This window comes from Musca domestica, unplaced genomic scaffold, assembly GCF_030504385.1.
Source record: "Musca domestica strain aabys unplaced genomic scaffold, Musca_domestica.polishedcontigs.V.1.1 76, whole genome shotgun sequence".
NCBI lineage: Eukaryota > Metazoa > Arthropoda > Insecta > Diptera > Muscidae > Musca > Musca domestica.
The window spans coordinates 1,490,494-1,502,761 of NW_026712396.1; the positions used below are offsets into that span (position 1 = coordinate 1,490,494).

At 32.8% G+C, this 12,268-nt stretch overlaps 1 protein-coding gene across 4 annotated transcripts in view; it reads left to right on the forward strand.

The window, feature by feature from the left end:
* The window catches only part of LOC101887725 (neprilysin-2), a 94,913-nt gene that overhangs the window by 1,272 nt on the left and 81,373 nt on the right, over positions 1-12,268 (forward strand). The gene's annotated exons all lie outside the window — the stretch shown is intronic.

Here is a 12,268-nt window from a genome sequence, read left to right on the forward strand (position 1 = left end):
TGCCAAATTCGTTCCAAATGGTGGAGGGTATTCAAATATCGACCCGGTCGAACTTACAGTTTTTTCACTTATTTTTTATGTTTTTTTTTAAATATTCCATGGATTAGGATTTAAAAAAAAAAATATACTTTTTAAATATTCTACAAACGTGGATTTTTTTTAAATATTTTTCAAATATTCCACAAACGCGAAGTTTTTAAAAATATCTTTTTTAAATATTCCACAAAAGTGATTTTGTTTAAAAATATTTTTTAAATATTCCACAAAAGTGATTTTTTTAAAATATTTTTTGAATATTCCACGAAGGAGAATTTTTTAAAAATATTATTTTCAGAATATACACAAGCCTGATGTTTTTTTAAATATTTTTTCAAAATTATCCACAATAGGGTTTTTTTTTAAATATTTCACAAACGTGGATTTTTAAAAACGTTTTTTTTAATTCTCAACAAATTTGGATTTTTTTAAATATTTTTTAAATATTCCAAAAACGCGAATTTTTTAAAAATATTTTTTTCAGAATATTCTACAAACGTGGATTTTTTTTAAATATTATTTCAAAATTGTCCACAATATTGTTTTTTTTCAAACATTTTTTTTAAATATTCCACAAACGTGGATTTTTTTAAAAATATTTTTTTAAATCTCCACAAATGTGGATTTTTTTTTTCAAAATTATCCACAAGCGTGGATTTTTTAAAAATATTTTTTTTAATGCTCAACAAAAGTGGATTTTTTTTCAAACATTTTTTTAAAATATTCCACAAACGCGAATTTTTTAAAAATATTTTTTTAATTCTCCACAAATGTGGATTTTTTTTAAATATTTTTTAAATATTCCACAAAAGCGAATTTTTTAAAAATATTTTTTCAGAATATTCCACATACGTGGATTTTTAAATATATTTTTTTTAATTCTCAACAAATGTAGATTTTTTTTTAAATATGTTTTAAATATTCCACAAACGCGAATTTTTTAAAAATATTTTTTCAGAATATTCCACATACGTGGAGTTTTTAAAAATATTTTTTTTAAATATTCCACAAAAGTGATTTTTTTAAATATTCCACAAACACAAATTTTTTAAAAATATTTTTTTCAGAATATTCCATAAACCTGGATCTTTTTTAAATTTTTTTTTTTTCAAAATTGTCCACAATAGTGTTTTTTTCAAATATTTCTTAAATATTCCACAAACATGGATTTTTTAAAAATATTTTTTTTAATTTTCCACAAATGTGGATTTTTTTTAAATATTCCACAGAAGCGGATTTTTTAAAAATATATTTTTTTTTAATTCTCCACAAATGTGGATTTTTTTAAAAATATTTTTTTATTTCTCCACAAATGTGAATTTTTTAAATATTTCTTTTTATGGTCCTCCACAATTGTGGATTTTTTAAAAACATTTTTTCAATATCCTCCACAATCCTGTAGTTTTTAAAATATTCCACAAACGTGGATTTTTTAAAAATATATATTTTTAAATATTTTACAAATGTGTATTTTTTAAAGAAAACTTTTTTTAAAATATTCCACAAATGTGGATTTTTTAAAGAAATCTTTTTTTTTTTAATATTACACAAATGTGAATTTTTTTAAAAATATTTTGGATTTTTTATGAATGGATTTTCTATGGTTTTTTCGATGAAAGTTGGACCCGAAAACTGCCTGTAATTTTTCTTTGTTTAGACATACGTCACAAAAATTTTCAAATTAATATTCCGCTCATAAATTAACATATTTTACTTCATTCCAATTTTGTACTTTTATTTAATTTCTTGTTTTTTTTTTTTTTCAATATACTAATTTATGACATAAAGGTTTTTAAACCTTTTACAGAATTAATTTTTTTTCAAACCTAAAACCAGTTGTTTTTTTTCAACAGCGTTTTGTTTTGTTCATTACTTTTGCTGAATTTCTTCGTGTGTGCAAATATGACCCTAATTTTTGGAGGTCGAATTTTGCGAAGAAACAAAAAAAAAAAATCAAAAAAATAAACTTGATTTTAGCACTCAAGATTTACAAACAAAAGAAGAAATATTTGTAATGTTGTGATTTTTTTATTACTTTTGGGGGGCCTGTTTTTGGTAGATAACCGGGTTCGAAGAAGTGTAACTCAATATATAAATGTTAATATCCAGATATGTAGCTGCATTGTTATTTGGCAGTAATTTAAATTTTTTACAAAAAAAAACAACAAATATTAATTCTCAAAAAATTATTATTTAAATAATTTAAATAATGGAAACAAAAAATCATCTGAAATTATTGTAGTTTGTATCGAAATTGTCAGGCTTGTACTAAATTGTTTTTCGCAATGACATTGCAATTTTTTATGACAGATAATGATCTAAATTTTCCAGTTAATTTAAACAGAGATTGACAACAAGTTGGTAAACATTAGTTGTATTTGCTGGTATTAGTTTGACTGGAATTAAGGCTCGATCAACGACTAATTGTTGTAAGCAATTGTTTTACAAAAAAAAAAAAAAAAACAAAAAATAAATAAATAAATAAATTAATAAAATAAAAAAAAAACAAAAATCAAGTAAAAATCTGTAAGTTTGGCCGGGCGGATCTTTGAATACCCTCCGCCATTTGGAACGAATTTGGCAATTTTCAACAAAACAAAAAAAAAAAAACGTTAAAAATGCTGTTAAAATCTTAAAATACCGAATGTAGCTGTTATGGACCTGCACAGACAATTTTCTGTCATAGGCTGTAGTATCCATTACGAATCTCAAATACCAAATTTGAAACAATTCCGGTGAACAATGTCGCTAAAATCATCAAAATACCGAATATCGTGAGGTACCATTATACGAAGCCGCGGACCTGCACAAACAATTTTCTACCTTAGGCTGAAGCATCCATTACCAACATCAAATACCAAAATTTGCAGCAATTCCGGAGAATAATGTCGCTAAAATCATCAAAATACCAAATTTCGGGAGGTACCGTTATATGGGGGTTATACGAAGACGTTGACCTGTACAGACAATTTTCTGTCATAGGCTGTAGTATCCATTACGAACTTCAAATACCAAATTTGAAGGAATTCCGGTGAATAATGTCGGTAAAATCATCAAAATACCAAAATATAGAGGTATCGTTATATGGGGGCAATACCAAAACGTGGTCCTACATGGCCTACATTTTCAATACCAAAAGTCCTGCAGATATAATATACACATTTGAGTAAAATTTTATCAACCTACTTCATTTCGTTCGGAAGCTAGAGTGATTTCGGACAGACGGACGGACATCGCTAAACGACACAGATTTTTTTGCTGATCATGAATACAGGGTGAGATTAAAAAAACTGCAAAAAAGTCAAACGACATAATTTTTACATTTTTTTTTAAATTTTATTCAATGAAAACAACAAACGTCGGAAATAGCATCAAATTTTAGAATAAGTTTAGATTATCTCGAATTGGTCACCTTTGGCACGAATTATGACCTTCAAACGGCCAATGAAACCGTCACACGCTGCCCGAATGTTGCTCTGCGGTATTTTTCCCCATTCCCGGCGAAGCTCTTGCTTGAGGTGATCGACACTTTGGTATATTTTAGTGCCAACCTTGCTTTCCAAAATACTCCAGACACAATAGTCCAACGGATTGGTATCCGGAGATTTTGGTGGCCATTGTGCGATGGAAATGAAGCGAGGAACCTCATTTTGTAACCATTCTTGGGTGGTTTGCGTGCCCAAGGCTTTAATACACTTCCAGAATATTTTCGGGATAATATTCGGCATTTATTCTGATGCCACGGTCGATTAATACGAGCGGAGAGCGGTCACGATCATTTTATTTGTTTAAAAAAAGCAGGACAACGAATGTTTTCTCATCGGAGACAGTTTACCATTTTCGGCCAAGCGAAGCAATTATTTAGCTCTTTTGAGTCTATTTACTGTTCTTTCTGTTGCGGTGTAAGTTCTTGCACTTGTTGGAATTTAAATGGCTGTACCGCGAGATCATTTTTTAATAATTGCCGAATGGAATATTGCGATATGTCCGATATGGCTCACGAGCCATTTTTCGGCCACTGCGACGCGGGTTTCGATCAAGTCGCAGTCGCCATTTCTGCTGATTTGCCGTTTTCTTCCGTCCAATTCCTTGACGTCAGGCTACGCTACCAGTATCACGGTAACGAGCGATGGTACGAGACACCAAAGATTTATTCACATTTAAATGCTGGAGTGCTCTTACGATAGCCACTTGTGGTGTGTCCAGCCAAATATAAAGAAATCACTCTATCACGCTTGAATTCCATCACGAATAACGTTTTTTTCTGGAAAATTCCCACCAAAATGCTTTTGTACGCTTGTAAACTATATAATGAGCTGTCACTGGAATAATTTAAACAGCTGTCGGACGAGTGGCTTATAAATGACAGCAGTCTGAAGTTGGTTGCAGGTTTTTTGATCTCACCCTATATTGGCCCATTCCTTCGGAAGCTACTCCATAGAGGGTCAAACATTTGAATAATCATAACAGAAATCAAAATATATTTAAGAAATCGTATTTTGACAGAGGGTATACATCTGTCGGCAAAGCCGATTAATACTTCTTAGCTTGTTATACCCTACACCACACAATGGTAAGGGTATTTTGTCTTTGTGCATTTGTTTGTAACATTGAGAAGGTAGCGAGATAGACTCATACTTATTTCTGAGGATATTCATAGAATCACTTTTTTTTGTCGATTTATGCATGTTAGTCCATCTGCCCCTCCTCCGTCTGTCTTTTTTTCCTGTGAACAAAATACAGGTCGCATTTATTATCCGATTGAGCTGAAATTGTCCAAACAATATTTGTTTGGCCCAAGAACGAACCCTATCGAAATTGGTGATAATCGAATAAGGCTTAGACATAGCTCCCATATATATCCTCAACCGATTTCGGGTTAATTGTACAACAAATGGCCAATGTCAGTCCAAATGACTTGCCTTTTGGCATATCCAACCGAATTCAGTCTAGAAGCAAGTACATCAAATTTGGTGAAAATCGGTTCAGATATAGCTATAGCTCCCATATATATGTTTCATCCGATTTGGGGTTTTAAGTCCCTCACATCCGTAATATGTATTCGACAACAATGATATTTGGTGCCAGATATCTTATAGAGCTCGGAAATACCTCTGCCAAATTTCATCAAGATCGGTTCGGATTTGGATATTACTCCTATGTATATCTTCAACCTATTTCGGGTTAATTGTGCACCAAATAGCCCAAATCAGTCCAAATGACCTGAATTTTGGTACATCTCACCGATTTCAGCCTAGAAGCATTCTCGTCGATTTTTATGAAAATCGGTTCAGTTACAGCTATAGCTTCCATGTATATGCTTCCGATTTGGAGTTTTAAGTCCCTCATATCCGTGCCAGATATCTTATAGAGCTCGGAAATACCTCTGCCAAATATTATCAACATCGGTTCAGATTTGAATAAAGCTCCCATATATATCCCAAATTTTGATAGGTGGTATGATCTACTTCAAATAATTTTTTTTGTTACGGGAGCTCTACACTGCTTCGCATAGTGGTGTAGGGTAAAATATTGTCGGCCCCGCCCGACTTTTAAATTTTCCTTGTGGATTTTTCTTTAGAGTTGTTATAAGGGCTATTTTTTTTAAACAAAAAAGTCTTTATAACATTTTGAGGAATCTCCATAAATACCAACATGGTTCGCAAACTAATTTAAATTTCAAATATTTTGATCTCAATCAGAATTCCTCTACAATGAAGCTTCCTTTTTTTCTTGTGACAGCAATTTCTTTGAAACCAAAAAATTTGAATTTCAAATATTTCCCAAATAATTTCTTTTAATTTGTTGAGATAATAATTTTTTAATGTTGCTCTTAGTTTAATTTCAAATCATAATTTTAAATAAATTTAAATTAAATTTTTATTACCCAAAAAAGATAGAGAGAAAGAAAAAAAACTAGAAAATATTTCTCAAAATTCCCGCTGATAAATTGAAAAGAGTTGGACAAGTGTCCGAACAGCTGAATGACAAGCAATGTTAGCTAATTAAACAATTTTTAATTTTTTTTTTATTTAACAAATTTTAATGGCAGTAACAACAACAGCAAATGCCATAATAACAATTATAACTTGCATGTGAATAAAATAGTATTTATTGTTGGACAACAAAAGCTACAACAAAAATTAAAAAAAAAAAAAAACAGTTCGCCATTAACATTTAACCTCATTTGTGTGTGAGTTGTCAAAAAAAAAAAAAAAAATAAAATTTGTCAAATTCATTGATTTGGGATTGTTTTGAATTTTTTTTTTTTTGGTTTTGCTTAAATGACAAAATAAGACTTTTTAATTTTTTAATAGCCATTCATTGACAAGATGCTCGCCAGCTGAATGCCAACCATTCACATCAGATCGAGTAGAAGAGATAAAAGATAAGATGTTATGATTGTTGTTGTTGTTGTTTTTTTTATGATTTTCAACAGAATTGTTTTCATTGTCGGGAATGTTGTGATGCCTTTCATTTCTTTTTTGTTTATCAATTTTAAAATTAATATTTTATTTAATCAAAAAATTAGCACATTTCTCCTTGGCCAAGAGAGGGAGATAGAGCGAGAGATAAAAAAGTGACAAATAATTGCAGCGTTTCCATAATTTTTATACCCGAGAGCGGGTATAAAAACGAGAGAGCGAGAGAGATAAAAGTGACAAATAATTGCAGTGTTTCCATAATTTTTATACCCTCCACCATAGTATGGAGGGTACATTAAGTTTGTCATTCCGTTTGTAACACCTCGAAATATACATTTCAGACCCCACAAAGGGTATATATTCTTGATCAGCATAAAATTCTATGTCGATTTAGCAATGTCCGTCCGTCTGTGGATATCACTCTAGCTTCCGAACGAATTGAAGTAGATTGATAAAATTTTACTCAAATGAAAATTATGTCTGCAGAATTTTTGGTATTGAAAATGGGTCGTGTAGGTCCACGTTTTAGTATAGCCCCCATATAACGGTACCTCCCGATATTCGATATTTTGATGATTTTAGCGACATTATTAACCGGAATGGTTTCAAATTTGAGCGACATTATTCACCGGAATTGTTTCAAATTTGGTATTTGAAGTTCGTAATGGATACTACAGCCTAAGAGAGAAAATTGTCTGTGCAGGTCCAGGTCTTCGTATAGCCTCCATATAACGTTACCTCCCGATATTCGGTATTTTGATGATTTAAGCGACATTATTCACCGGAATTGTTTTAAATTTGGTATTTGAAGTTCGTAATGGATACTACAGCCTAAGAGAGAAAATTATCTGTGCAGGTCCAGGTCTTCGTATAGCCTCCATATAACGTTACCTCCCGATATTCGGTATTTTGATGATTTAAGCGACATTATTCACCGGAATTGTTTCAAATTTGGTATTTTAAGTTCGAAATGGATACTACAGCCTAAGAGAGAAAATTATCTGTGCAGGTCAACGTCTTCGTATAGCCTCCATATAACGTTACCTGCCGATATTCGGCATTTTGATGATTTAAGCGACATCGGAATTGTTTCAAATTTGTTATTTGAAATTCGCAATGAATATACCAGCCTAAGACAGAAAATTATCTGTGCAGGTCCAGGTCTTCGTATAGCCTCCATATAACGTTACCTCCCGATATTCGGTATTTTGATGATTTAAGCGACATTATTAACCGGAATTGTTTCAAATTGGGTATTTGAAATTCGAAATGGGTACTACAGCCTAAGACAGAAAATTGTCTGTGCAGGTCCACGTCTTCGTATTGCCCCCATATAACGGTACCTCCGGATATTCGGTATTTTGATGATTTTAGCGACATTATTCAGCGGAATTGTTTCAAGTTTGGTATTTGAGAGAAAATTGTCTGTGCAGGTCCAGGTCTTCGTATAGCCTCCATATAACGGTACCTCCCAATATTCGGTATTTTGATGATTTAAGCGACATTATTCACCGATTTTTTTTTAGGTTTCGCATTTGTATATTGTAATGGCTTATGACAAATGTTACCTATGCAGGTCCATGTCGACGTATAGACCTCAATATAAAAGCTACATTCGGCATTTTTAAGATTTTAACAGAATTTTTAACGGGAGAAGTACCAGAAGGAGTGGACCGATATATCCCATTTTTACAGCAGATCTTGTGGTAATGGAAATAATTGGATATGTGAAATATGAAAAGAATCGAATGCTTATTTCGGAAAATATAATAATTTCGATTATTCAAAAGTTTGACCCTTTGTGGGAGAGGTCCAGAAGAAATGCTGCGATCTCTACCATCTTTATAACAGATCTTGTGTTGATGGAAATATTTAGTTGTGCCAAGTCCGAACAGAATCGGATGATAATTTCGTGTTTTATGATCTTCATGAGTGTTCAAAATGTTGACCCTTCGTGGGGGAGGTACCAAAAGGCGATGACCGAAATATTCCATCTTCACTGCAGATCTTGTGGTAGTGGAAATAATTGGATATGTGAAATATGAAGAGAATCGAATGCTTATTTCGGAAAATATAATAATTTTGGTTATTCAAAATTTGGACCCTTTGTGGGGGAGGTACCAGAAGAAATGCTGCGATCTCTACCATCTTTATAACAGATCTTGTGTTAATGGAAATATTGAGTTGTTCCAAGTTCGAATGGAATCGGATGTAAATTTCATGTTTTATGAGCTTCATGGATATTCAAATTTTTAGCCCTTTGTGGGAGAGGTGCCAGAAGGAGTGGACCGATATATCCCATCTTTACAGCAGATCTTGTGGATATGTGAAATATGAAAAGAATCGAATACTTATTTCGGAAAATATAATTATTTTGGTTATTCAAAATTTTGACCCTTTGTGGGGGAGGTACCAGAAGGAATGGTCCGATCTCTATCATCTTTATAACAGATGTTGTGTTAATGGAAATATTGAGTTGTTCCAAGTTCGAATGGAATCGGATGTTAATTTCATGTTTTATGAGCTTCATGAATATTCAATTTGTTGGCCCTTTGTGGGGGAGGTACTTGATGGGGTGAACCGATATTGTCCATTCTTGCACCTGGCCTAGCGCTGATGCAAATATTAGGATTCGCAAAGTTGGTTATTTTCTTTAAAACTTTCAACCTAGAAGGAATGAACCGATATTGCCCATCTCCGAACTCGATCTAAGTTTGACAATAATATTACGATGTACCAAGTTTGGATCATATCGGATACTCCCGCCCAGCCAGCCAGACAGGGTCACCGTGAGATCTACTCCTGAATGTCCTGAAACGGATTTGGTCCAAAGATAATTAGGCTCTAAAACCGTTATTTCATTGAGGCACGTTTTGGCCGTATCTAATCATATATACCCTTCTCTAGCCATTTGGCTGAGGATATAACTAGTCATATGGCTGAGGGTATAAAAATAAGAAAACCTATTTTATTTCCTCCAACGAAAACAGCACACCATACAGCGACTTTGAGCGGGTGTAATGTCTCTTCGTGGGTTACACGCAGATTTTCCGTGCCACAGAAGCGTAAATTTTGCTTTGAGATTTTTGATAGTGATTAAGGCTGGCTTCAGCGTATGTTATACGCAATTGGCGGTCAGCAGCTAACAGCTGATCGACAATCTGGACTTTGTACGGAAACATCTTCGAAAATCTTGTACCAAAATTCGCTGTAAAGACTGTCGACTGATATCCATTTGCGTGGCACGTCATCTGGTCGAGGTCGACGGCCCTTCCATGACATTTTCGGCTACAACAGCAATATTCTTAGCAGGACGGATATTCCGGGATCTGCCACATCTGGCAGCATCTTTCGTTGTGCCAGTCGAGTGGCTAAACGTCGCAGTGTTTCATCAGTAGGCGTTGGATGGCCAGCAAATCTGCGACGAAATTTACGTTGAGCCAAAGTCACCGACCAAATTATGGGTCAAATCAAATAGCCCCCAATATTCCGAGTTCCACTTGAGAGTGGTGGCCCCGTCTGAGTGGTTGATATCATCATAAAACCAGGAATTCCTCCAAACAGATGACATTGATTTTCTGCGCCATAAAACCAATTTTTGCCCTTGTACCTTTGTCTCCGTACTTTCGTTTTGTTTGAAAACTCAAATATGCCCGATATCACAAAATTCGCCACAGTCTTCTTGAGGTATCTTGAAAGATTTTATCATGCCATGACAAATACAAGGAATGCATGCATTTTATCTTTGTCCACACCCCACACACTTTAGAGGTAAACAAATGGGACCCAATCCCCCTCCTGCATCTTTTGCTTAACATTGTTTTTAAATTATTCGATAGAAATTGAAGACAGGGCAAATAAAAAAAAAATATTCAAAAGCTTGTTTTGTCTGGCATCAATTTCGTCAAGCATTTAACACTTGAGTGTAATATTTTGTTAGCTTTATTTGAATAGTTGTAAAGTCTAGTAAATGCAATTCTTTGGACAAGACATGCTAATTGTTCGGCAAATATTCTGAGTCTGGTAAAAGAATGCTGCCGGTTTTTTTTGTTAATCAATTGTAAAATGTTGTTGGGGAACGTTATTAGGGACATTTTGCAGTCAGACATGGAAGAATAAAGGTGAGAATACAAGAATTTTTTGACTGGCTGGCTTCTTTGGAAAATAACAAAGGTGCGGTGGGCCAAAGCTCAGTTTTAGATAGGTTTACGCCCAGGCCGTTGCATCGTGCCCATCTAGAGAATTTCCCTGCATGAGATCTGAAACAGTTTGCAAGAATTTACTCGCAATCAGCAGAACCACATCGTCAGCGTAAGCCACTACTTTTGTGCGGTCATGTTCCATGTCCTTTAGAATATCGTATATATTTTTTTTTGATTCTTGGGGACAGAAAAAATAAACTCTTCCCTGGCACCTCTTTGTTTTTACTAATCTTGCATATTCTCATTGTATATTCTTTAAAATAAAAACCAGTTATTTTTTATAATTTTTTTATTGCATATTTTTGATGTATGCTTACAACAAATTTAAAATGGCCAAACAAATATTTTCGGATAACAGTAAAAATCATGTTTTGACGTTTGTTTTGGTTGCAGCGAATTCAAATTTAATTGACAGATCGATTGGTTAATCAGCTGAGCTGGATATCTTGCATATTCTCATTGTATATTCTTTAAAATAAAAACAAGTTATCTTTAATAATTTTTTTATTGCATTTTTGATGTATGCTTACAACAAATTTAAAATGGCCAAACAAATATTTTCGGATAACAGTAAAAATCATGCTTTGACGTTTGTTTTGGTTGCAGCGAATTCAAATTTAATTGACAGATCATTTGGTTAATCAGCTGAGCTGGAAATCTTGCATATTCTCATTGTATATTCTTTAAAATAAAAACAAGTTCTTTTTCTTTTTATAATTTTTATTACATTTTTGGTATAAATTTAAAAATTTAAAATGGCCAAACAAATATTTTCGGATAACAGTAAAAATCATGTTTTGACGTTTGTTTTGGTTGCAGCAAATTAAAATTTAATTGACAGATCGTTTGGTTAATCAGCTGAGCTGGAAGGGGGACCTTATATTTTGAAAATACGAAATTTTCATTAAAATAAAAAAAAACAATTTTTATTACATTTTTGGTATAAATTTAAAATGGCCAAACAAATATTTTCGGATAACAGTATAAATCCTGTTTTGACGTTTTAATTGCAGCGAATTCAAATTTAATTGACAGATCGTTTGGTTAATCAGCTAAGCTGGAAGGGCGACCTTATATTTGGATTTTGTTCCAAATCGAATTAATTCTGAAATTTTTTATTTGCCAGCCATTAGGCAGCATGAAATTAGTTTTACTTGATTTTTCTAAGGCAATTCCAAATGGTACCTCTAAATCCAAAAAAAAAATTCTGAATATAATTTTTCAAATCAAATTTCTTGTTTGCCACTTTTTTTTCACAACTTCCACTCAATGTGGAAAAGACACTTTTCATTTTCATACATATTACATGGCGGACACTCATGTGTTATTATGGAAAATTATACAATTTCTTGTTTTCTTTCGATTTTATGTGTAGAAAAAAAGCCAAACTGGTTTGAAAAGTTTTTTTTTTTTGTAAACGTTTTCCTATTGACTCCAGTCGAAATCATTCAATTGGTTGGTGTATGTTTTTTACTGGCCTTATAATGTTGTTGTCATAAATGTGGTTGTTGGTGGCGGTGATGGTGTGTCGCAAGTCGGGCGAATGACTATCGAAAATTCAAATAGATCCAAACCAGTTTTTTTTGGATTAGACACAACTATTTG